This window comes from Cebus imitator, unplaced genomic scaffold (genome assembly GCF_001604975.1).
Source record: "Cebus imitator isolate Cc_AM_T3 unplaced genomic scaffold, Cebus_imitator-1.0 Scaffold27, whole genome shotgun sequence".
Classification (NCBI taxonomy): Eukaryota; Metazoa; Chordata; class Mammalia; order Primates; family Cebidae; genus Cebus; species Cebus imitator.
Window position 1 is genome coordinate 16,300,665 of NW_016107342.1, and position 27,858 is coordinate 16,328,522.

The window sequence follows — 27,858 nt, forward strand, 5'->3', positions numbered from 1 at the left end:
TGTCTTTTCTTGAGGTATCAGTAGGGGACAAGCACAGGCAGATAACAGAAATTGATGGGGGCCATGAAGAAGTCTCCACAGGTACTCAGGGGTATCTCTATTATGTAAAATTGAAAATTGAGAATTTGGTGTGCCTCACTGCTACTGCAGGCTCAATGTGTAGCATCCCTTAACACCTTCCTAGAATCGGTTCAAGGGGCCAACCTGTCCATTCAGACAACCACACAGGAGGATGAATCCCCCTATGTGCTGCCACCTTCCTTGTCTCCTATCCCCGTGACTATCATCAGCACTACCACCAGAATTTCAGAGTCTGTAGATGGCTATTTTGACCATGTCTTGGTGGACTAGCCAGCAGCCATGCTGTCACCCAGTGAAGTTACGACACTTTAATCATATTGTACTTATGGACTATATCAAATTCCCTAAATAAAACATTAGAGATACAATTAAAGCACCTCCTGCTGCTTCCCCTCACCCAATAATTGAATTCCTCTCTTTCTCACTCCAAAGATAATAGCTGTCTTGAAATTGTTGGGTAGATTTGCCTGGCATTTGCAAATGTCTATTTAATCCAACATTATGTTTCCAAGATTTTTCCATTTTGAAACATAATGTCTTTCATTTTTATTGCTATAATATGTACCACTCTATAAATATGCCACAATTTATGGTTCTTTTCTTGATGTTCTTTCATGTTCCTCTATTTTTTCTGTTATTAGAAAGTATTATAAAATTAACTTTGCATAAGATCTCAGATCCATAAAGAAAAACATGCAAACAACCCAATTAAAAAGAAAAGAAAGAAAAAGATGTGCATAGGCATTGCACCAAAATGGAAACATAAGTGGCCAAAACACAATTAGCTTGCTTAACCTCGCTTATAGTCACTAGCAAAAAGGTTCTATTCCATATCCATGTATGTGTTTGGGAGAAGGTAAGCAAGTTGACACTCGTATGCACTGCTGGGAAGCGTAAACTGGTAAAACTACTTAAGAAAGCAATTTGTTAGTATCTGGTGCAAACCCTACAATCTATTAGTCCTGTTTGAGGGAATGGCCCTTTACTGTACTTCTCCTTTGTAGCATTAAGACAAAAAGCATTATACATTCAGTTTTCCCAGTAAACTGGGTGCCTGGCATGCCCAGCTGCAGCTGCAGCCAAGACAACAAGCAGGGCAGCCTGAGAGGGTGAGTCTTAGGGGCAGCAATCACAGAGGAGTTCTGGAAATCGGGTCATGTTTTCATCATTGCAGCAGCTGCAGCTGTTTCCTTTGCTTTGCCAACCACACGTGGAAAGCCGACAGCTGGGCACACATTTCTGCACTTGCACCTAAAGCCTGCATGGCTAAGAGTCCTATATTCTCCAGAAACATTCCCCACGTCATCTCCCACAGCATGTGGGCATGGAGATGGGAAAAGTCCTCTGGAAGCAGCTGTCTAAACTCAGAGATCCTTTGCCCAAGCAGAGAAGAAGTGAGCTTGATTTGCAGTCCTTACATGATGGGGCTAAAGCCAGGAAAAGCTCTATTTGTCACACAGTGGGAGAAACCAGACCTTAAGGACCAGTGCCCGAGAGAGAGTGACTGGGAAGCATGTTCAAGCAGGTCCATGTTAAGCTCAAGAAGAGGAAGAAGACTTGGAGCACCTGGAGGAGGGAGACATAGGGAAAATAACAGATTAAATAACAGGTTAAATGCATCAGTAACTGTGGGAGGCTAGGATCAGATGGACACCTACCCAGTGTCAAAACACTGAGCTGATCAAAGAAAATATTGGTCCAAAAGGTATCTTTTGGTACTAATGGAACTGTCAGTTTATAGTCTTTAAAAAATAATGTGAAGTAGTCAGACCAGAACCAAAGATAGCAATGCAGTACTACTCTCTCTCATTCTCTCCCTCTGGAAAAGTCTTGTCTTTTTTGTTTTCACTTTTATTTATTTTGACAGAAAATATATCCATTATGAAGCCAATCATCACTTTCGTAGACTATTTATCTGTACTTGTTAGAGAAAAAATACTGTCACCTATTTTGTTTATGGAGACAACATTCTTAAAAAGGAAAATACAGTGTAATAGACACAACGAATCCATATAATATTATACCCACTGAAAACATACATAAGTTTTCTGGCCAAATCACCCCTCTACTAATAATGAGGATGGAGTAATATTTTTAAAGAGAGCAAGATAATTAAAGACAAAGTAAAATAATAACTTAATGAAAATAACAAGATAGCTTCCTTTTTTTTTTTTTTTTTTTGAGATGGATTCTTGCTGTATCACCCAGGCTGGAGTGCAATGGTGCAATCTTGTCTCACTGCAACCTGCACCTTCTGGGTTCAAGCAATCCTCCTGCCACAGCCTCCCGAGTAGCTGGGGCCATAGGTACATGACACCACTCCTGGCTAATTTTTATATTTTCGGTAGAGACAAGGTTTCACCATTTTGGCCAGGCTGGTCTTGAACTCCTGACCTCAGGTGATCCGCCCACCTTGAACTCCCAAAGTGCAGGGAGTACAGGCGTGAGCCACTGTGCCTGGACAGTTCCGTCATTTTTATCAGAGTTTCATTAAGCAATAATTCACAAGCCATAAAATTCACTCTTTCAAAGCGTCTTATTCTGTGGCTTTCAGCACATTCACAGGTGTGTCATCATCCCTGCTATCTGGTCTTAAAACATCTCATCTCCCAAAAAGAAACCTCATGCCCATTAGCAGTCACTCTTCATCTTCTCTCTGCTGCTGGAGTCCTAGGCAACTCCTGATTTACTTCTTTATGGTTTTGTCTATTCTGGACACTTAATGTAAATGCAATGATACAATTTGTGGTTGTATTAACCAGCTTCTTTCTTTCACTTACCATAATGTTTTCAAGGTTCATTTGTATTGTAGCAGGTATCAGTACTTCATTTTAAAAATAACTGAATAGCATTTCATTGTATGATGTACCACATTTTATTTATCCATTCGCCAGTTAATGGACGTTAATTTCAGTCTTTTTGGACTAAGGTGGATCCCTCACAGGTGACTGTGACTTCCAAGAGATATCTTGTGGTATATGTAAATCCATTGCTTCTTGTATGTAACTAATGAAAGCTAACTGCCTTTGTTACAAGCAATCAAAATAACTACTTTGACACTAGCATAGCTCTCCTGAAATACATTTGTGATTGCTTTGGCTAGTTTTTTTCTTTGAAATGTGAGTTACAACTGTTTATCAGAAGGAATAGTCCTGCACATAAGAAATGATCTCACAAAATTATACCAATACACATGGATTTAGAAGCGAAAATGCAGAATAAAAATATTGTTGCTGTTTGTGGTTGCCATATCCGAGACCAATCAATATTTGTCGTTATTTTTAATCACGACCATGCCTCTATTGTGATGTAATCCATTGTTTTCAAGGTCAGTCTCTAGACCTCCTGGACACCTTTGGAAGCTGAGCTTCAAAAATACTTTGTTGACTTTGCGAAACTACAGTTAGGATTTATAATTAGGTCAGTATTTCTTTTTATTTGGGTTCATCAAATGAAGCTGACTTGCTCTGGGCCCAACAGCAAGTACAGATGCCTGCTTGCTAGGAGTGGATACAGTTTCAGCCAAGCAGGAGACTTGCTTGCTCATTCTTTTGCCCTGCTGGTGTCCTGTACACCTGCCACTTCCGTACATCATGGGATCCACTGCTGTTACTGGACACTCTTCTCCTCTTCTCTGATTCCACAGTCATACCAGAGTTTTTGAAATGAACATTTCACAGAAATATTAGTGAGATAATTCCTGTCAGAAATACATTCTGACATGTTCCCATAAGACCCAAATTCATCTCTTCATTAGTCAAAAGCAACCTATTTTTTCTAAATATGCTCCATTATTTCCAAATAGTTCCAGGGCATATTTTCAAATATGTTTTGTTAAAAAGCCCCTCACTTTATTCCAGGATTCCTCAGTATTTGAACTCAATGTAGATTCCAGAATAAACCCATACTCCTTTGCAGCTCCAGCCCCTCATAACGGTAAAGCACCCTGAAGATAGAGTCAGGAGTTAGCGCCGAGGTGTATCACGATGAGGCTGTCGGACATCCCAGACTTGGAGCTGTGGACGATGAATAAAACAATCTGTATCTGAGGCCAAGACTCATTATTCCTGGGATTAATACCCTGGTAGTGAATTCGTTCAATCTGGGCCAAATTTTGTGTTGATCGCTTTCATTTGGAATGCTGACAGTTGGCTAGAATCATGAGGTAATGATGGCATGGGATTGACTTTGCAAGCCCACTAAATAGAGAGCAATATGCTCAGTTTTGTGGAAGTTGTAACTGTCAATTAGCAGTAGTGTATTTTACCATGCTATTAATAACATTTTCCCCATTAATGTCCCCTAATGAATGCATACAGGTATTTCTCTGCTTTGGGGATCCTCTACTTCTGTCAATTTGGCATCTAATTAATTATGTAAGGGCAGGAAGGAAATAGAAGCAAACGTAGGTGATGTCCAGTTATTTCAAGCAGCAACCCAGAATAGAATTAGTTATAACCACCACAGGAAGTACATAATCTACTAAGTACTTTGCTTTCTGCTACTTTTGCTGCTTTAATATACATTATTTTGTTTAAGTAATATTTGCCTCTAGGTTATTTCAAATTAGAATTTATGAGTAGAACTACTTCTGCAGACAGGGAAATTATAAGAAATTTCGTCCCTAAATGAGATATCAGCTTGTGCAGCTTTCCCCAAAATCACTGGGATTTTTGGACTAAACAATTTGAGAACTCGTTAGTAAGAAATAAGAGGGGAAAAATGTGGAGGATGATTTCCTGTTTTTCTAGCATTCTCTAAAATCACTTCAAAGAGAAGGTAAGCCACAGGAGGGCTCAAGGACATTCTTCCACCAGCATTTCTGAGCTCCTCCTGTCTGAAAGGCTGAATGAATAAGTGCGTGTGAGTCTCTTGGGCCAGTGATGCCCACAGCTCTGCCAGCAATCGCTTGGCCAGAGACAGTAACTGAACATTATGCTGCCATGGACTAATGCCCCTGCATGCTTCTCTGGTCCCATCCTCAACAAAGCTGAAAAGTCAACAGCATTTGTGGAGAATCAGGCCAAGTTGTCAGACAAAGGTGTTTTCATTCCCTTTCTCGGATCTGTTAAGTGGAATTTCTGTTATATTTTAAAATAAGTCATTTTCACCAGGAGTTTATATAGCACCTATTACTTGCCAGGAAAATGTGGAGGGAGGTGGAAAGCAAGGGGATTGTCCCAGTATGGTTCTCCACTTCAAGCATCTATTTCAAGATATATTTTTCCCACCCCCTCCCCCACATCTCTACTATATTGGCTGTTCAAAAGTGCAGGAGGAATTGGTACTTTTTCCCTATATCTCTGTAGCAGAGTTTACAGCGTGGCTTCATGCGTACATTTCATACCTAATACATACCCTCCTTTTCCCCCACAAGCTCCATTGCAAACTAATTCTTACTATGATCTATAAAGCAAGCAGGAGACTTTAAACTTTACAACGCAATAAGAATTAAAATCTTGGATGATAAAAGTTATTACACATGAGTGAGTTTGTCTCTCCAAATCAATGAAATAAATTAGGTTCCCTGCGTTGTAGCATATGGCATCCTCAGAATTGCCTTCGTATAATTATAACTCTGTTTATTAAAAAGAATTATGTAACAATATGGTTGATTTATTCTGATGTGATTGGCTTAGAAACTTAATTGGACTAAGCAATATACCCTAGATAAAATTAATTTAATTAGCGGATTCATTTCAGGTGACTAGAACCCCTCATCACATTTTGATAAACTTTTGAAAAGGTGTGCAAGCAAACAAGCAAAGTTCAAGAACCAGTGGACACCTGTGTGGCATATTAAGAGAGGAAACAGAAAAAACAGAGCACAGTTGCAGAGCATCTCCAGCCATAAAGTTGAAAAATGATACTTTACTTCATGCTGTTAACTCTTTTTTTTAAAGGACAGACATAAACAGTTCTACCGCCCTCTCTTCCTAAGTTACCTAAGATCCAGTTACTAAACTCTACACTAGCCTCACCCTTTTCTATTCTGTCATGATAGTCAGGATCTCCTGTGGCAAGGTCATTGGTGGCCTTGGGTCCCTAACATTTCAACATAATCTTGAGCCCAGCATGGGCCAGTCTGTGTGTGTCTTTTCTGGGGATATGGAACGCCATTGTGAAAACTGGCACCATTGTGCTCAAGAGGATTATAGAGAGCAGAGATAGATGGATGAGGGCAAAATTACCACGGCTATTATAGAAACAATTCAAAGTCTATATATCCAAACAATTCTAGAGTCAAGAACTGTATCCTCCCACCTGCTTTTTGTAAGGTCTCCCTCCTTCTGTTTTCTTTGTTTTCTCCCTCTTGTCTTTCTAGTTCACTCTATACAATGCCACTATCTTGTGGCTTGTTTCTGTTTATTTTTTATTTCATTAAATAAACCATACAGACCTTGCTTCATTCCAAAAAATTAACCTGAGATAGCCTCACTGTTGCTGCGTTAAGCTTGCACAGCCCCATTGATCAGATGATATTTCCTTGCTTGAGAGCAGATGGCTTGCATCAACTAGACTGCAGAGGAAAGTCACATGTCCTCAACCTGGCATCCAAGTTCCTCAGTAACCTGCCCCCATCATGTTCCACCAGTCTTGCCTCCCATGATCCCCCTATGGGTACCCATGTGGCAGGCGTGCGGGATATTTCCTCCCTCCCCCATTCCCATCCTCCTGTTCTAAGCCCTCCACACCTTAGCTCATTCCCTATTCTATTTCCAAAATGGCTCCTCACTGCATTTCATTGCTGCTTCTCCTATGAAGCCTTTCCTGGTCATCCCAACCAATAACTATCTCTCCCTCTTCTGAATGTGTGTTTGCATTTATAATTTTGGTTTTAAATCCTGTGTTTGTTTCTATATGTCTAATGGTTTCACTCACACTGGGGATGGGCCCTCATTCTGCTTCTCTTCCCGGAGCCTTCTAGTATATTAATCTAATGTGATTACTTGGTTGAATGAAAGCATATTATCATTATTATTATTGTAGTGTTGTTGAAGGCTATTTTATTATTATTATTATTGATGCAATGCTTTACAATTTCTGCCCTTCAGGCAGTAAAACACTGTCCATGGAAGAAATAATATGCGCATTCGTTCACCATCCTACATCCATGTTGGGTTTTAACCCATTGTGTTTAGAAGTTTCCTTTCTCAAAACAAATAACTCTGTTTCCCAGAACTTAGTTAATTATTGGAGCCAATATTTCTTTCAGGGCTTGTTAACTTCCATTGTGCAGTCTATTGCGTCTTTGTGAGTTGCATGCAGACAAGGTCTTATAGATCTGTCCACCTCCAAAGAAACTGATGAGAGACAAAGTCCCCAATTATCCTATTTTATGCCCTTTGATGCTGCAGCACATGTGGTATGAGTGATAACATATTTTCTGCACGTGGCATTAACCAGGCGAAGCAAGGGGAGCAAATTCAGACAGTCCCCTTGGTACTGACTCTTTGTTTAAGTGTAGTTAGATCAGAGTTGCACTGCATCACATTGATCTTGGGTGCTTTGATTTCCTTTGTTGTAGGAACAAAACTGTGAAAGAGAGAATAGAACAGAGGTGCTTCTATAATGAGCATTGAAGTGATTGAGAAAATCTATATTGGACAAAAGACCCATTTATCAGTGCCATGAAAATCCTTTGAATCCCTCCATTGTTTTTTGCTTTAAATCTTTTATCCTAGTGGATTGATGTAATAGGTATATCTCTAAAGGCTAAAGATTTTTGCACACAATGAGGGGAGATAAAAATGTTTTCCAAAATAAAATCATAAATAGTAATTTCCATTTGGGGGATAAGTTCACTAAGTGTTATATATTTTTCCAAGTGTTTTTTTTTTATCATTTTATTTCATTGCTAGTACATCTCCATGAGCTACATATTACTTCAATTCTACAGATGAAGAAAATAAGTTTTAGAAAGTAATAAAGTGAGATGTGGAACCCAATCCTAAATTCTGCTTTTTTTCTATTACACTGAACTGTCTCTACATATGAAAATGAAGGTGTTTTGTTTAACAAGGCAATGAGTCAACTCTTTTGTGTTGATCACTGAGTTATTTACCACATATTAAGACTGGCAATGTCTTCCAAAGAATGGCTATGTAGTGATTCAAAGACACTCTCCACTTGTTAGTTGCCCACAAATCATGTATTTTATAGATACTGATGAGAATACCAGCAATTTCAGGAGCTGTAGGGAGCACTCACCTCTGAATAATCCAAAGATGCTGCTCTTGACCTGGGAGAGAATGACCCAGAGAGGCTGAGACATTCCAGAAATGCGCTGACTCTGAAATAAATATTAAAATGTGTGGGTACTAGAGACATGGGAAAGTGAAAAGCAAAGATACCTGATACGGTTAGGCTGTGTTCCTACCCAAATCTCGTCTCAAATTTTAGCTCCCATAATTCCTTTGTGTTGTAGGAAGGACCCAGAGGGAGATGATTGAATCATGGGGGCAGTTTCTTTCGTACTGTTCTCATGGTAGTGAATAAGTCTCACAAGATGTGATGGTTTATAAGGGGAAAACCCTTTTGCTTGACTCTCACTCTCTTTTTGCCTGCTGCCATCCATGTAAGATGTGACTTGCTCCTCCTTGCCTTCTACCATGATTGTGAGGCCTCTCCAGCCATGTGGAACTGTGAGTTTATTAAATCTCTTTTTCTTTCCAGTCTTGCACATGTCTTTATTGGTAGCTGAAAACAAGCTAATACAGTAAATTTGTAATAGGTGTAGGGTGCTGCTAAAAAGATACCTGAAAATGTGGAAGCAACTTTGGAACTGGGTAACAGGCAGAGGTTGGAACAGCTTGGAGGGCTCAGAAGAAAATGGGAAAATGTGGGAAAGTTAGAACTTCATAGAGATTTGTTGAATGGTTTTACCCCAAATACTGATAGCGATATGGACAATAAAGTGATCTGAGGTGGTCTCAGATAGAAATAAGGAACTTGTTGGGAACTGGAGCAAAGGTGATCCTTGTTATGTTTTAGTGAAGAGGCTGGTGGCATTTTGCCCATGCCCTAGAGATTTGTGGAAATTTGAACTTGAGAGATGATTTAGGGTACCTGGCAGAAGAAATTTCTAAGCAGCAAAGCATTCAAGATGTGACTTAGGTGCTGCTAAAGGTATTCCATTTTAAAAGGAAAATGGAGCATAAAAGTTCAGAAAATTTGCAGCCTGACAATGTAATAGAAAAGAAATCCCATTTTCTGAGAAGCGATTCAAACTGGCAGTAGAAATTTGCACAAGCAACCAGGAACCAAATGTTAATCCCCTAGACAATGGGGAAAATGTCTCTAGGGAATGTCAGAGGTCTTCATGGCAGCCCCTACCATCACAGGCCTGGAGGCCTTGGAGGAAACAATGGTTTTGTTGGCTGGGCCCTGGGACCTTGTGCTGTGTGCAGCCTAAAAACCTGGTACCTTGCATTGCAGCCACTCCAGTTGTGGCTGAACAGGGAAAACATAGAGCATGGACCATGGCTTCAGACGGTGCAAGCCCTAAGACTGGGCAGCTTCCATGTGGTGTTGAGTGTACAAGTACACAGAAGTCAAGAATTGGGGTTCAGAAACCTCTGCCTATATTTCAGAGGATATATGGAAACGCCTGGATGCCCAGGCAGACGATTGCTGCAGTGCTGGGGCCCTCATGGAGAACCTCTGCTAGTGAAGTGCAGAAGGGAAGTGTGGGGTTGGAGCTCACACATAAAGTCCCAACTGGGGCACCATCTAGTGTAGCTGTGAGAAGAGGGCCACTCTCCTCCAGACCCCAAAATGATAGATCCACTGGCAGCTTGCACTGTGCACCTGGAAAAGCTACAGACAGTCAACACCTGCCCATGACAGCAGCTGGGAGGGAGGCAGTACCCTGCAAAGCCACAGGGGCAGAACTGCCCAAGACAATGGGAACCTACCTCTTGCATCAGTGTGAACTGGAGGTGAAACATGGAGTCAAAGAAGATCATTTGAAACTTTGAGATTTGACTGCTGTGCTGGATTTCAGACTTGCATGGGACTGGTAACCCCTTTGTTTTGATCAATTTCTCCCATTTGGAATGGCTGTATCTTCCCAATGCCTGCACCCACATTGTATATAGGAAGTAACTAAGTTGCTTTTGATTTTACAGGTTGATAGGCAGAAGGGACTTCCTTTGTCTTGGATGAGACTTTAGACTGTGAACTTTTGAGTTAATGCTGAAATGAGTTCAGACTTTAGGGGACTGTTGGGAAGGCATGATTGGTTTTGAAATATGAAGACACAAGATTTGGAGGGGCCAGGAGATGAATGATATGGTTTGGTGGTGTCCCCACCCAAATCTCATCTCTCATTGTAGCTTCCATAATTCCCTTGTGTTGTGGGAGGGACTCAGTGTGAGATAATTGAATCATGGGAGCAATTTCTTCCATACTGTTCTTATGGTCGTGAATAAGTCTTATGAGTTCTGATGGTTTTTTAAGGGAAAGCCTCTTTTTCTTGACTCTCACTCTGTTTTTGCCTGCTGCCATCCATGTAAGATATGACTTGCTCCTCCTTGCCTTCCACCATGATTGTGAGGCCTCTCTAGCCCATGTAAAACTGTGGAACCATTAAATCTCTTTTTCTTCCTAGTCTTAGGTATGTCTTTATCAGCAACAGGAAAACAGACTAGTACAACACCATCATAGAATCCCAACTATAAAACTCCTACAAGAATCAGTCTCACAATTCAGCTCTTTCATATTCACAGACTTATAGGATGCTGAGTACCCCATAACTCATAAAAACCAACATCTCCAAGTTCAGGTGAATCCATTGTCATAGACTTGCTAGAAGAGCACCATGTCTATCTATGCTTATTACTTAATACAACTGCCTTTCTGGCTGACATCAACTACTGACTTCACCTTCTTCCTGCTTGGTCACACCCTAGATTAAGACTTTAATTACCACTTGTAGATTGAGGGCCCCTAAATCTACATTCCTTGCCCTTGACTAGTTTTCTGATTTCTGTCTCCTCATTTTACCTCTTTATCAAATGTAGAATGAGTCACTGCAAGCTCAGTTTGCCCTGTGCTGAATTCTTTCTCTTCTCTTATCCATGCTCACCATATTGCATCTGTTTGCAAATCGTTCTATCAGCCATCTGAGCTCACAAGCACACATCTTCGGAATCATTCTGGTTTCATACTTTCTTCCCCTCATTTTCCATACCCCATCAGCCACCAAGCCTTGTTTGTTCTGCCTCTTCAAAATCTCCCATCACTACTGTCGTCTCCCTCTGGCTTATTGCTGTCACTGGCATTCCCATCTTCAGGATCACCCTCTCTATTTCACATTCCATCTTTCTACAAGGAGGTATTCATTTTTAAAATTTAGCTCAAGTATGCCCTTCTCCCTAAAGCTTTACCTGGTTTGACCATCTCCTCCTTCTACCGCCTGTCACATTGAATAGTTACTGTGTTTACCTCATTGCCTTCCTCTCTAAATTATGAATGAGACAACGGAAATTCAGCCCTATTTATCTTTGTATCCCCAATGTTCAGAACACGACAGATGGTCAGACTCATTGAATTGAGTATCTCCAACCTAAATTCTGCTTCTCAGTGACTTCCATTCATTCTAGACCTGCCCTTTACAACTACCTAGAATACCTCGTTCTTCTTTTTTTGAGACAGAGTCTTGCTCTATCACCCAGGCCAGAGTGCAGTGGTGAGATCTTGGTTCACTGCAGCCTCCTCCTATCAGCTTCAAACAATTCTCCTGCCTCAGCCTCCTAAGTAGCCAAGATTACAGGCACTCACCACCACACCTGGCTAATTTTTGCATTTTTAGTAGAGACAGGATTTCATCATGTTGGCCAGACTGGTCTTGAACTCCTAACCTCGGATGATCCATCTTCCTCGGCCTCCCAAAGTGCCAGGATTACAGGTGTGACCCACTGTGCCTAGCCTCATTCTTCTTTTGCTTCACATTTCTTCAAGTATTTACAACAAACATTCATATTTTTCCCCATGTTTTCTCCTTTCCTGATGTATAGTTGCAAATGTTTCCACTATTCCTGACTTTATTTTCAGGATACTTCCTGATGCTGGTCACACTCTTCAGGAAACAATGTACTTGATGTTCTCTTTAGAATCAAGTCTGAATATCAGGATGCAGTCTGAGCTCCATGGGTACAGTAGCCTCCCTTGAGGGTCCCATATAGTCTTAGTTACAATGCAACCAAACATTGTGAGAGCTTGCTTAGATGTCATATCCCTTGTTATTAATAATTGTAGCTAGAGGACAATTCAACATACAGATATATTGTCATAAAATGACAATTCTTGAAGAATTTTTCTCTAAGTTTAAGTGCAGGACTTCACATGTTTCTCCATTTATTCCAACTCTTTTCTTCTTACCTTTCAAGACCCTTTTGACTCTTGGTTATGTCACCTGAAATATTAACTATCTCTTCCAGTTTTGAGTCACTTAAAGACTTGATTCATGGATTTCCTCTAGGTTTACACAGAAATAAAATGTCGAGATCTTCATACAGCCTATGTTTAAATTCAGATGTTTCTTCTCAATATGTGTAACTATGCATCTGTTCTTTCTGAGTTACCACCAGTTAACAAAGTAGCCTTTTGTTTATCTTGATTTCTTTACATGCACTTATCACTAAACCACTCGTACTAGGGAATCTCAGAAACTTTTTAATTCAACAGAAAGAACAGCTTTAAGGGAATTTCTCCTTAAAGCCATTTCATTATAGACTATGTAGATATGGGATGGATGTACGAGAAAAAACACACAACACAAATTACTTCAGTAAGTTCACTTTTCTCAAGCGTTCAGAATAAAATAGGCATTTGAAAGATTTGTGCACGTCAAACAGAACAAGAGATGGTTTAAGAGGAAGAAGTCACAAAAGCTAGATGAAAATGTGGAAAATATATTCAATTGCTTAGAAGTTTATTTTATAGAATGCCAACTACTTGTGATTTGCCTCTGAATTTTTCCTTTTAATCTAGAGGTTTTGACTTTAAGTCAAATGTGCCATAACCTGCTTAATCAGCACTGGTCAGCAGACCTCTAGAAGCAGAATAAAAGAATAAGGAATGGAACCAGGAAGAGCCACAGCACTAAGAATTACTAAGAGCCAGTTATTAGGACTTCAGAATAACAGGTCAAGGCCACATGTTAGAATCAGAATATTGGCAGAAGGAACATTTAAAAGACCCTAGACAAAGAAGGAAAAGAAGAAGAAGAAGAAGAAAAAACACCTTAGCATGGCTGGTGAAGCCAAGGTAACAAGTCAGAGAAGTGCAGGTCCAGCCCAGCAAAGCTTAGAGGCACAGGAATGAAACCTCGGCCAACACGCCTGAGAGAGCCTGAAATCTCACTGCACTGGGAAAGAAGTGCACAGCCCGAGGCTGACATTGACAGATTTAGGAGGAGATCATCTCCTGAAAAGAATCCCCTCCTTCACAATCTCACACATCAGTGTTTCTACTTGTCCTCCTTACCTAACCATGCCAGTGCCTTTTAAAAGACCCAGATGCATCTTGCACTCTCTTCCAGTGCTGGATGTGTGACCAGTCACCAGGAGAGCTTCCCAATCTTCTCCTCTTCTCTATGACTTTCCATAGGCAAATTTTCCCTACACAATTCAAAAACCATCTTTGATTGCCCAAGATGATTACATCCTTAATCACAGAGCCCTCCTTTTGATACATTGTGTCTGAGATCAGCAAACTTGAAACGCAATATTGTCCATTGTTTCCTATTTTCAACTTGACATACTCTGGATTTTAATCAAGGTATCCTGAAGCAGTAAGCTGGTTCCTTAACCTACATTGCCACATTAGTCACTGTTTTCTTATTTCTCCTTCCTCATAATCCATTTATCCATATACACCTGCCCACCCATAGAAGCCAATGCAGAGAAAATTTTCAGATTTTGGCAGAGGTGCATGCATATGGATCAAAGGTTGAGGCAATGTATGTCTTGTGTATAATGACGGAATCTGCTACAAACCACTACAAAACTGTTGGACCCAAAAACGTATTATTTCAAAAGAAGGTTACTCTTAGAAACTGTGAAGCTGGACTTGATGAGGGCCAAGCTACTGTCTCCTGCTTGTGCTGGTCCAATGGCCGTACTTGCTCTATAAATGAATGCTGATCTCAGGTCCTGGGTCCCCAGTCCTGTCTTTGGGACCTCCAGTCCTTTCTGCAGGTTGACCTCCCCATTCTTTAGAAGATTTACCAAGTTTTTGAAAATTGATCATCTCTAGTGTATTTCCTGGTAAACTTGGAAACTCGGCCCTATCTACCAATTGATTAGCATTTTTAGCCCACTCATTATATTAATCATGACTCTTACCTGAAATTGTCAAAGCCCGGGGAGACAATGGCAGAGGATTATTTGTGAGCTGCCATTGTGTTCTCTAGAAGATCTATTTATACATTTGGATTTCCTTGGTCATCACTGCATTGTCAGCTACCAGATTACAGCTGACAAGAGCAGGCACACAATAAAAGCGTACTGCTTAAATTTAACTGACTTTTCCTAAATCCTATCAGTTTGCTTTCAATGATTTTTTTTCCAACAAGAATACGGAAATACTGAACTCAGTTTTTTATTTATTCAACGTATATTCCACAGCCTTTTATTATGAGCACGTAGAGCATATCCTATGCAGGGTGAACAAAAGAAAAGTAGTTCTGGCTCTAAAAAAGCAAGCAGCACAATGGAGGAGGCAGAAGCTGAATAAATAAAAAGAAATAAATAATGATAAATGTTTAGGGAAGCTCTGCAGGAGAGGAACAGGGACCTGTAAGACGATGAAAGGGGACACTTTACATTGGCATTCAGAGGAGGCCTGTCTAAGGAGGTGATGTTTAAGGCGAGATGTGAAGAATGACATCAAAGAGCATGGGAAGAAGATGCCAGGGAGAGAAAAAAGCCTCATGAAGACCCAAGGTGGTGTTATAGTCAGCTATCGCTGCATTACAAACCACTCCAGACCCAGTGGCATAAAACAGCAACCAATTTGTTGTGCTCATGAGTTTTGCGGTCAGGAATTGGGGCAGAATGCAGGAGAAATGGCTTTTCTCTGTTTCGCATTGTACAGAGCATCCACCAGGAAGACAGACTCTCAACATATGTGTAAATTTGAAGGCAAGGGACTGAAATCATCTAGAGTTATTAGAACTTTGCCCACTTCTGGCTCTTGTGCTAGCATGACTTGAAGGCGAGGCTCAGTTGGGGCCATCAACCTGACCATCTATACAAATGGTCTCTGCCCTGGGCTGCCTCATAGCATGGTGTCTCAGCGTAGTTATATTTCTTACCAAGCAGCACAGAGCTTCAAGAGTAAACAAGATATTATGCCTGGCTATTTTTAACCTTGCCTCAGAAGTGCTATGGGCTGAATTGTGCCTCCAAAATTCATATGTTGAAGTCGTAACCTCCAGTACCTCAAAATGTGGCTGTATTTGGAAATAGAGCCTTTAAAAAGGTAATTTAGGGTCAGGTGCAAAGGCTCACACCTGTAATTCCAGTGATTTGGGAGGCTGTGACTGGAGGATCACTTGAGGCCAGGATTTCAAGGCTGCAGTGAACTATGATTGCACCACTGCATTCCAGCCTAGGTGACAGAGGAAAACTTTGTCTTTGTTTAAAGAAAAAAAGGAGGCGGGGGAAGTTAGGTTAAAAAAGTCATATGTCTCATGGGTGGGCCCTAGTCCAATATGACTGCCGTTCTTGTAAGAAAAAGCAGTTATGACACAGGCAATACAGACCAAGAAATGACCATACTGAAGACACGGCAAAATGATAGCCATCTGCAAGCCAAGGAGAGAGGCCTCAGAAGGCACCAAACCTTCTGACACATTGATCTTGGACTTTTAACCTCTAGGACTGTGAGACAATAAATGTCTGTTGTTGAAGCCTCGCAGTCTATGGTATTTGTTATAACAGCTTGAGCAGACAAATACATCCATCTAACATCACTTCAGAAGCATGCTATTGACCGAAGAAGCCATAAACCCACACAGATTGAAACAGGGGAGTCATAAGCCTTTCAAGAGAGGAGTGTCAAAAGGCAATGTTGGAAAACTGCAATATGTTGGAAGGAGCTTGACAGCTTGAGAAACTAAAAGGCCAATGTAGCTCAGACATGGTGCGCCTCCATGGAAAGTGTGTGCTGCTGTGGAAAGAACTGTTAAGAGGGTAGGCAGAGATTCATGATTTGAGAATATTTTGGCCATAGCAAAAAATTCAGCTGTGTTCTAAATGTAGCAGGAAGATTTTAGAAGGTTAAATAGGAGAGCAACATTTTGATTTCTATTTTTTTGAAACACTTTTTTAGCCTATTCTCACTCTGCTATTAGGATATACCCAAGACTGGATAATTTATAAAGGAAAGTGTTTTAATTGACTCACAGTTTCATAGGGCTGGGGAGGCCTCAGGAGACTTACAATCATGGCTGAAGGGGAAGCAAACACATCCTTCTTCACAAAGTGGCAGGAGAGAGAAGAATGAGAGCCTAGTAAAGGGGGATGCCCCTTATAAAACCATCAGATCTCATGAGAATTTTCTCACTATCATGAGAATAGCATGAGGGAAATCATCCCCATAATTCAATTCCCTCCTACTGAGTCCCTCCCACGACATGTGGGGATTATGGGGACTACAATTCAAGATGAGATTTGGGTGGGGACACAGCCAAACCATATCAGGCACTAAAGCTGTGCAGGGGAAGGAGCCAGTGGGAAGTCAAGTGGATACTTGGGTGGCTAACTGAGCAATCAGGTGAACAAAGCCGTTGGCTTGGCTAAAGGCAGCGGCAATGAAAATAGAGTCATAGGTGAGCATCAAACTAGAGATTGAAGGTAAAATTGACAAGACTTGATCAAGAACTGAATGTGAGTATGAAGGGAACTGAAGGTATGAAGAAAGGTCACCACAGGGTTTCTGGCTTGAGAAACTATGGTTTTATTTACTGGGGTGAGAAAAGCTCTAGAAAATACAGATTTTGATAGGAAGAGGAATGTAGATCCAAATATTTTTTTTGGAAAGGTAAGAACTTTGAACTTTCCTCAAATGGAGTTTAGCAAATCTCCCCTCAAATACTAATCCAGAGGTGGTAAAGGCCCCTTCATTATTATTCACATTTTTCCATTAGGGAAAGCAAAGTCGAAGTAAATTACCTGGACACACCAAAGGCAAAAGAAACTTACCTCCAAGTCTTCTAAGCCCTCTATTTTTCCCCTCATTTAAAGTTATAGACTTAGTATGGAAAGGTGTACTGAAAACTGTGCTTCTAATGAAAAAAGGAAAAGATAGACCTGTTCGACCATTGATCTCATTTTATACAAGAAGAAATGTCACATTTTTTAAGGAAGAAGTAAATCCAATTTGTCCAGTAAAATACTTGGGTAGATATTAGAACTCTGAATACTTCCAGAAAAGAATAGAACTATAAGCAGAATTCAATATCAATCTCATTTTTTATAAAAGGAAATACATTTTATTTTTAAGATAAGAATAATTTATTCTCTAATGAAATAATTGGCAAAACATCAGGAAAATTCTGAATAGCTTGGGAACCATACATTGTAATCTGTGGCTTTCTGCAGAAAATTTGTTTAATAATTGGGCTAATATGTATGAAAAGAAATAGAAGCAAAGTCCTAGTCTACTAACCTTAGAAAATTAATTAGATTCCTAACAGAGCTTATTAAAGTATAAGGCTATAGTGTACCAGGAAGTAGTGTAAGCCCTTAGCAAAACTCTGACTGTGTTTGCATGATTCCCAACATTTACACTAAACAATGAAAACAGAAGTCATGAAAATACTTTGAAAAGGCACATCTGGATGTTTTACTGATGTGTACCATTTTAATCTATAATTTTTGCTTTATTTATTATGCCTAGCTTGCTGTCTACATAATGTCAAACATTTTTATCAGAGAATAAATGCATCTATGTTGATGTTCTGGCAGTATTTTCATATAGGAATTTTAAAAACTACAGGACACATTTGTAAGCATAATTTATGCCTTAAGGAAGAACGTGTTTTAGGTAAAAAGGCTTCTGTTTGACTGCCAGTAGATTAAGCACCCTCCTATTAAGAAAATAATAGCTAACATTTATCAAGATCTTTCTATATGTCAAGTCCTATGCCAAGTCATTTAAATGCCATTCTTCTTCATCCAAATAGTTCTTATCAGATATGTGTTATTGTTATGCATGGAAGATGGAAAACTCAGTTTTAGAGATTATATTAGTCTTCTAGGTCTGCCATAAGAAAACCCACATACTAAGTGGCTTAAACAACAAAAAAGTATTTTCTCACAGTTCTGGATACTGAAAATCCAAAATCAGAGTCCTGGTAGGGTTGACTTCTGGTGAAGCCTCTTTCTTTGGCTCACAAGTGGCCATCTTCTCCCCATGTCTTCATATGATCCTCTGCATGCTCAGGGAGAGGAAGAGAGAGAGAGGGAGAGAGAGAAGAGAGGCAAAGGGAGAGAGAGACAGAAAGAGAGAGACAGAAAGAGAGAGACAGAGAGAGAGAGCACACTCTGATTTCTTCTCTTATAAGGACACCAGTCCTATTGGCTCAGGGCCCCACCCTTAAGACCTCATTTAACCTCTTAATTACTTCCTTAAGGGCCCTATCTTCAAACACAGTCACACTGAGGGCTAGGGCTTCAGCATATGAATTTGGAAGGAACACAGTGTAGTCCATAGCAGAGATATTATGGAACTTACCCTAGGTCACATACCTAGGAAATATGGCAACCAGGATTGGGACCCTGGCAGCCTGATGCTAGAGCCTCGACGCTCCAGCTACTTTGTATTTTCATTCATGGAGAAATGTCTGCCTTTCTCTTCTGAAAGCTTGGCAACGTACAAAAACACAGACAAATAAGAGTTAATAAAGTGGGCACACATTTACTTTGGCCAAAAAATGTGAAAACATGTCTCATTAAGTTGGATTTTATTAAATTTAAAATATTTTGTAAAACAGAGTGTCATGAAAAGAAGAAGACAAGCCACAGATTGGGAGAAAATGTTTGCAAAACCCTCCCCTGATAAAGGACTGTTACCCAGAATATACAAAGAATGTATACATTTCAACAATGGGAAAACAAACAATCAGATTTTAAAGTGTGCCAAAGACCTTAACAGACATCTCACCAAAGAAGGTATGCAGATCATAAATAAATATGAAAAGATGCCCACACCATATGTCATTAGGAAATTGCAAATTTAAAAAAAAAGTGAGATACCACGACACACCTATTAGAATGGCCAAAATTCAAAATACTGACACCAAATCCTGGCAAAGATGTTGAACAATAAGAATTTTCATTCATTGCTGGTGGGAATGCAAAATGGTATAAGATAGTCTGGTGCAACCATGCTCCTTGATGTTTATCCAGATGATTTGAAAACTTAAGTGCACACAAAAACCTGAACATGGATGCAGCTTTATACATAACTGCCCAAACTCAGAAGCAACCCAGATGTCCTTTGGTGGGTAGGTGGATAAATAAGCTGTGGTACATCCAGATAATGGAATATTATTCAGTGCTTTAAAAAAATGAACCATCAAGTTATGAAATGACTTGGAAGAACCTTAAATGCATATTACTAAGTGAAAGAGCCAATCTGAAAAGGCTACATTCTACTATATGATTCCAATTATATGGCATCTAGAAAATGCATGTGAAAAGATCAGTGGCTGCCAGAAATGAGTGGGGAGGGAGGGATGTATTGACAGAGGACAGAAGATTTTTTAGGACAGTGAAACTATTCTGTATGATAATATAATGGTGGTTACATGTCACTATACATTTGTTCAAACTCATACAAAGTGCAATACCAGAAGTAAACCCTAATGTTCACTCTAATAAACACTGTGAACCTCAGGTGATAATAATGTGTCAATGTAGGGTCATCTAGTGTAACAAATGTACCACTGTGGTACAGGATGCTGACAATCAGGAGGCTGCACATGTGTAGGAGAAACCTCTGTGTGCTTGCTGCTCAATTTTGCTGTAAACTCAAAACTGCTCTATATAATAAAGCCTATTTAAACACACACACATACCTCATTGACTAAACTGATAAAATTTGGCCTTTGGTGCTGTGTTTGTGTATATGTGTTTCTCTTTTTTTCAAAAATATTCGAATTAAGCAATTTCGTTCACTATAGATTGAATATTTTTAATATCTAGAAATCCTAAGGAAAGTATAGTAACATGATATCTGTATCTTAATTAAACTCTAAGTTAGCAGACTGGACACTGTGGCTCATGCCTGTAATCCCAGCACTTTGGGAGGCCAAGGCAGGTGGATCACTTGAGATCAGGAGTTTGAGACTAGCCTGGCCAATGTGGTGAAACCCCATCTCTACTAAAAACACAAAAAATGAGTCAGGCATGGTGGTACATGCCTGTAATCCCAGCTACTCAGGAGGCCAAGGCAGGTGAATTGCTTGAACCTGGGAGGTGGAGGTTGCAGTGAGCTGAGATTGTGCACTCCAGCCTGGGCAATAAAGCAGAACTCCATCTCAAAAACAAAAACAAAACAAAACAAAAAACCTCTAAGTTGACTACACTTTGGGAAGTGTTATGAATGCCGAAGAGAAAAAGTCAATATGCAAAAACCTAGAATATTCAGATATAGTCAAGGGATGGCAGCACAGAGACAAATTCTTACATCCTGCAACAAGAATATAAATGGAGATAAAGTGAATGACATTACTAGAACAATGATAATACTTCTTACCTGTGCATTTGAAAATTCTTTACACGCAGTAAATGGGATTTAATGCTTTTTCCGGGGGAAAAAGCACAGAGAGGCTGGCAGAGAAAGCCACTGATCACTGAAGCTGGAAAACACAATTCATTGTCAGAAGACGATTTTGAAATACAAACAACAATTATGTACATAGCTTGGTGGGTAGAATATGGGATCAACTTCAGAATAAAAAGCAGTACATCTACAATGTGAAATATTATGTAACATAAGTCTACAACATCTTTTTGTCCCAACCTTGAATTAAAACTGTGAAGAAAATGGTTTTGTTCATGAAAAAAAAAAAATCATGATTTTAGCTTCTGTTAATGAATTACTTGCCTTTAAGCCAACAATTACTTACGGAATCCGACACTCATATGAGGTATCCTAACTCTCTGGATTCACTTCATTTTTCAATCCTTCCCCAAGAAGCTCACATCTATTCCAGATTGGGATAGATATTAGTAAAATGCAACGTAAGGGAAGATCTGGGTTCAGAGGGTAGGTAAGTGTATGAGTTTGTCTTATCTATTTTGGAATGCAGCTCAGTGTCCATTTAACGTAAAGCACCAGCTGAAAAAGTTAAACATCAACCACTTTGTAAATATTTATAGTGAATTACTTCAATAACTGCACATTTTAAAACGCACAGAGGATTAAAGCAGGAGGATAAAGTATTGCAATAACTGGCCTCCTAACTCTTCTATGAAGTAAACAATCTTTGTTTGTATTTGAGGCCACATTTTAAAACAAATATAGATTTGTTTTAATCGTACTATGCTTTGGTTCATCTTTCTCACTGTTCCCATTTGTTAATGCAGAAAATACTGAGTTGTCCATAATTGCGGAGCACCAGAACAAGGGAGAGCTCAGTAATAGCAGCAATCACAGCACACAGCAAATGCCGCCATTGGCATAGCATCTTCCACCCACAGACGGATTTTCAACTCTGCGTAATGCTATTTATTGTGTGTGAGTGCCTAGTTTCAAAGAGAGCATGGAGCATAAAGCATGTTGCAGAATAAGCACTCTGTTGCTGTTTGTTTAATTAACTAATTGATTAATAACATTTATCTTCTCGAGTTACTAACAGACTAATTTGGACAAGAAAACACGCACATATACACACAATTATGAGTAGTGGAGTTTTCCTGTTTCACCACACCTCCTTTGCACTGAAGCAGTCATATATTATGAGCTACTCAGTGTCATCACCACCCTGTGAGGCTATACTTTTTAAAGGAAGAAATAATAAATAGTTCCAGGGGAAAAATGGCTAGGAGGGAAAGAATAGGCATCCAACAGTGAACAATGATCTGCTGAGCTCTGCCCCACAAAGGGATTAGGCTACTTGCAACATTTGTAAGCACACAAGCATGCACACATACACACAATCACCCTGTTCAACAGCAGTGGCTTGGTGATCAGACCTGAGTTCATTACTACCCATAGCCTCATCACATGCTGCAGACTCTGAAGCCATGATAGTGATTGGCAGAAAACAGAGTCATGCTAAATGGATGCAACGCTCCCTAAAGTTGATAGAATGTTCTGCCTACAACTGTTCCTGATAAAAGTATTGAGAAACTATGACATGCCTTTGCAGGGACATGAATAGAGCCATTATCCTTGGCAAACTAACACAGGAACAGAAAAGCAAATACCGCGTGCTCTCACTTACAAGTGGGAGCTAAATGTTGAGAATATGTTGGACACATAGAGGGAAACAACACACTGTGGTCTTTCAGAGAGTGGAGGGCGGGAGGAGGAAGAGGATGAGGAAAAATAATGGGTACTAAGCTTAATACTTGGGTGATGAAATAATCTGTACAATAAACCCCCATGACACTAGTGTATCTGTGTAACAAACTTGCACATGTACCTCTGAACTTAAAAGTTAAAAAAAAAAATTATGACATGAACGGTTTAGGAGCAATGGTGAAATAATCTGGGGGAGTCAGTGTAAAATACCAGTCAGCAATGGAGAATGTGCTAGGAGGAAGGCTAGGGGAGGCCAAAAAGCCTGGGATCCGTCTCAGCTCAGCTGCACCCTGGCGTCAGGAAGAACAGCTGTGAGGTGTGGGCGAGTGGCCCAGCTTCTCCCCAGCACCACCTCTGAGAAGCGGAAATAATGATACTCAAGCTAGAGTGGTACAGTGACAATTCCATTGAGTACCAAGGTCCTGATGGGAGGCAGGGCTCAACACATGTCAGTTTCCCTTCATGAAGGAAAGCCAAGGGGGGCTGTGAGATGCCCACCCTAGAAAGGACAAAGGCCAGTTTTCCTCATGGAGATAGAGCTTGGGAAAGCAGAGCATTAGGAGGAACCAAGGCTGCTCCCCTCACAGTTGGCTTAACATGAAGACCTCACTTGGAGAAGAGCGGCCTCATGGAGTAATCACTGAAAACTAGATTTCAGGGAAAGGATTGATCCAAATGAGCTGATTTTTTCCCCCTCAAATGCCAAGTATGCTGCTAAATACACTTAAAGATAATTTTTCATTCATTTTCCAGTATGTGTAATCTTCAATTAATTTTTTTTTTTTAATTTCTCCCTCCTGGAACTAAATCTTCTGCCACTGCTGTTTGCTTTTCAAGGCTTCATTAAAGTTCCCTGGATGAGGGATTTGAGCTTTGAGAAATGCACCCGGTTTGTTTGTCTGCTCGCTTGCTTGCCTGTCTGTTTGTGCTGCTTAGCTTTGCTTTAATGTGAAACCCTACAATAAATCTCCTCAGTCTTGTTGTGGGAAAGAAAATATCTTGTCTCAAGCAGTTTTTACCTTTGCTTGCCCTAGTGATAGATATAAAATAATGTGGTACTTAACCTTTTTGTTTTTGTTCACCCAGAAAACAAGTAGACAAGGACACAGGAGGCAATAGGTAATGGCTAAAAATCACCCAGTGCCACTTTTGACCAGGTTCTGCATATGCTGAGCACTTGCAGAGGCCTGAGCTGCAGAGGCCAAAGAACATCAAAGGAGGGCGGAAAGAGATGATGTTTTTGAGTAATCGTAGGCACTTTATTTACTTTGTTTTATTCTTACAAAACCAGCCAAAATCTCTTGAGCCAAAGATCACATCTTGGCAATCCATCAGCACATGCTATCAGCGCCACCTTCTAAACGTTCTCTAGAATATAACCAACGCAGAACACTGCCACCTACTAGCCTAGAGTAGGACTTCTTCATTGTTCAGCCGGAATCATTGCAGGAACTCCTTAACTATTGGAGGATTTCTTCTCCCACTGTCTCCTACAGTCTGCACTCAACACTGCAGTCCTGGGGATCCTCAAGCAGGTTAGATGGTGCCTTTGCTCTGCCAGGACAGCTTGCTGTTCCTCTGGTCAGTTAAAGGAGATCCTGGCCTGGACGTGTGCCCATGCTTACTGGGTGAGTCTTCATGCTGCCCTGCCCAGGCTCAACTCCAAACATACATATTTCCTTGATTTTTCTTTCCCCAAGCCCAGCTTTCTTCTGTCTTAGGGCATTTGCATTTGCTGTTTTCTAGGCATTGAATTCTCTTTTTCCAAAACATTTTCAAAACTTATTTTCTCACTTTCTGCAAGTGTGTTTAAATATGACCTTCTCATGGATGCCTTTCTTGACCACCTTAAATAAAAAGCAGTTCTCAGCTACTCTCTATCCTCTTGCTCACTTTGCTCTTTACTACCAGTAGCATTCTTTAATATGTATTTGTTTATTGATGTCCTGTCTACTTCTACTACTTAATTTCATGAGAGACGCTAACAGATGAGACTGACTTTCTGAGAGAAATTAATTTACCTACCTATAGCATAAGTGGAGCAGCTAGCATTCAACCCCCAGTCTGACTGTCTGTAGCCTGTGCTCTTTCTACTGAATCAAGCAGCTGACTTTGAAGCAAAAATAGCCATGCCCCATCCATTGCTATTGTAGGTCTGCAAATTCAATAAAGACAGAATACTCAAAGCATACTGTACTTTCATATCTACCTGCTGCATCTAAATCCTGCAAACTTACAGACATTATCCCACTTGCTAACAAGATTACTCAGCCTGGGAAAGTTTAAAGCTTTATCAGTTTTAGGTTTGCCGAGAGAGAAGAAAGGCAAGAAAGCGAGGCTGAGCCTAGCAAGGGCAATTCTTTAACTCCCATAGTTTCTGTCACCTCTGTAGCTATTAAACATGTTCTTTTTTCTAAATTAGTTTTTTTCCTCACACATTATATCTCTTCCATTGTGACTTAAAAAATAAAATGTTCCTCCTGCCTACAGTTTTACCACACAGCCCTACCTCCAAATTCCTCTAGTACATCCTCCATATTGTTGTCTGAAGGATCTTTATAAGACATGAATCTTATTATTTTGCTCCATTAAAAATAACTTCTATAATATAAAATCATGATTTCATGATTTAGCACATAGACTCTTTCTAACTGAATTCTTGTCCTCCTTTCAGCCTTCTGGTTCAGGTTTCCCCGCCTCTGACAACTTTTTTTTTTTTTTTTTTTTGAGACGGAGTCTCGCTCTGTTACCCAGACTGGAGTGCAGTGATGTGATCTCAGCTCACTGCAACCTCCGCCTCCCAGGTTCAAGTGATTCTCCTGCCTCAGCCTCCTGAGAAGCTGGGATTACAGGCACATGCCACCAAGCCCAGCTAATTTTTGTATTTTTAGTAGAGACAGGATTTCACCATGTTGGTCAGGTTGGTCTTGAACTCCTGACCTTGTGATCCACCCACCTCGGCCTCCCAAAGTGCTGGGATTACAGGAGTGAGCCATGGTGCCCAGCCCCTTTGGCAACTTTTAAATTCACAATTCAAAAGTGTTTAATAGTGCCCTGCATGCGTCCTTCAGTTCCACATTTACACACTTTCTTGTACTTGGAACACTCTTAAATACTACCTTCTCTGCCCTATTTCCATCTCTTTTGCATTTTGGACTATCATTAATATCCAGTATCTCTTGAGAGATTCCAATATGTCAAGCTTTGTCCAAGGGGCTTTGTATCTGGTTTAATATTCACAACATCTCTACTCAGAAGCATTTATCTATGTTTCACAATAAAGGAATTGAAGATCTGAGAGCCCAAGATCTTATAAATAGAAAATGGGAGAATAGGGTTCTAAATCGTTATTTTCTTGCCACAGCGCCAGTGTATGTAGAGTCAGCCCCCTGTGCACCTAGGATTACAGTTCCTCCAAAGAACTGCACGCTCTTGTCAGAGCCTTTTCTCTCTCTTTGTAGCTGCAGTGCCTCAGTGACCTGGGCATCCACTTTGCAGTTACATAAATAGATTTAATTCATGACTGTCAATTACCTTTTCACACCAACAGTCTTGGGGCAGTCAGCCCTCGCTCTTGACTGTGTGGCCTTGCCTCCCACCATCCCTTCAGAGCTGCTGAAGAAACGCCTGCACTTCTCTGAAGTTTGTTCACTTTATGATGACCCTGGTCAGTGAACATTGCTGTCTGTGAATAATCATGTTTCATCATGGTCTGCCTGTAAGAAAGTCTACAAGCACACTTGTTTTCTGTTACTGAGGATTGTATGTAGGAAGACAAGACTCTCTACCAGGCGTTGCTCTTGTTCTTCATACCATCAGGAAGAGGACTGCTTTGCATTGTCCTTCCAGCAGTGGCAATTGACCTCTGCTGATCTAATCATACAGCCTCTGTTATTTTTTAAATTTTTTACCGTAAAAATGCACGTTTCATCGAATCCCAAAACATTTCAATAGATTTATTTTTGATACTGGATTAAATGATTTGAAAGTTCATATGGAAAAATAAATATAAGAATTCCCAAGAATGTGTGAGTGAAGACAAATAATGAGGTGGTACATGTAGTACCATATATTGAAATTTGCTGTAACATTAATGTAATAATAATTTAAAAAAAAAAAAAGCTATTTGCACAAGGAAAAGCAAATAGAGCAGTAGAGTCAAACCAAAGATGTATATAATTACATGTGGGGTGTTACAATATGAAAATGAGAGTGTGTCTATTCCACGGGAAATAGTTTAATAAATAATACTGGCATTATTTGGCGATAAAAAAATAAAGACTAATTTTAATAATATATTTAAACATTCAAAGTTTTGTGGGTTTTGAGGGGGATGGTGTCTTGCTATGTTACCCAGATTCCAGACTGGACTTGAACTCCTGGGCTCAAGCAATCTTCCCACTTCAGCCTTACAAAGTGCTAGGATTACAGGCATGAGCCATAGCGCCCAGCCTGTTCAAAGTTTTAAATGAAGAAAGTAATACTATGCATCCATATACTTGCTTTTTTTATTTTTTAAGATAATTACCTGTGTAATTATAAAGTATAAAAATTATTTAAAAGTAATATTTACATATTACTTATTATATTTACTTATTACAAATAGTAAAACAATTCAGAAGCTTAAAAAGTAAATTCTGAAAGACTCTTTTCTTTCCCTGTATCCTCAGTCTATAGCTTTTCCTTTGATATTTTTTAATGCATTTACATACATACACGCACACAGACATACAAAGAATTTTCTTACCTTAATAGGGATGATACTCTATTTTGCAAATTCCATTTTTTACATTAAGTATATATAATTGTGGATAATTTTTGACAAAAATATGTATAGACATATCTCATCCTTTCCAAAGAGGCCACACAGTATTCCACTATATAGGTCTATTTCGAATTATTTAAGTAATTCTTAACTAATAAAAGAGCTCATTAATCAAAAATGAAAAGTTAAGCTGTCTTTCTTAGTGTATCTCCAATTCTTTCCCAGGAATAAACATACAAAGGTGTTTTTGTGTTGTAGTTTTTATAGGGTTATCATTACAATTTAAACTACATTTTCTTCTTCCCCCGCCTCTCCCTGCCAGCTTTAGAGTGTAGCTATTGACTTCTAGATTTAGAAACGAAACTCTATACTCTGGTGAGATTATGTCTTCCATCTCCTTGACTTCCTTTTATCTGCTTTTTTCTGGGACTATAATTATGTATTCCATGTGTAGTCTATATGTTAAT

General features: G+C 39.8%; 1 protein-coding gene across 1 annotated transcript in view; it reads left to right on the forward strand.

The window, feature by feature from the left end:
* Positions 1-27,858, forward strand: part of NXPH2 (neurexophilin 2) — a 107,236-nt gene that overhangs the window by 29,509 nt on the left and 49,869 nt on the right. The window lies entirely within an intron of this gene.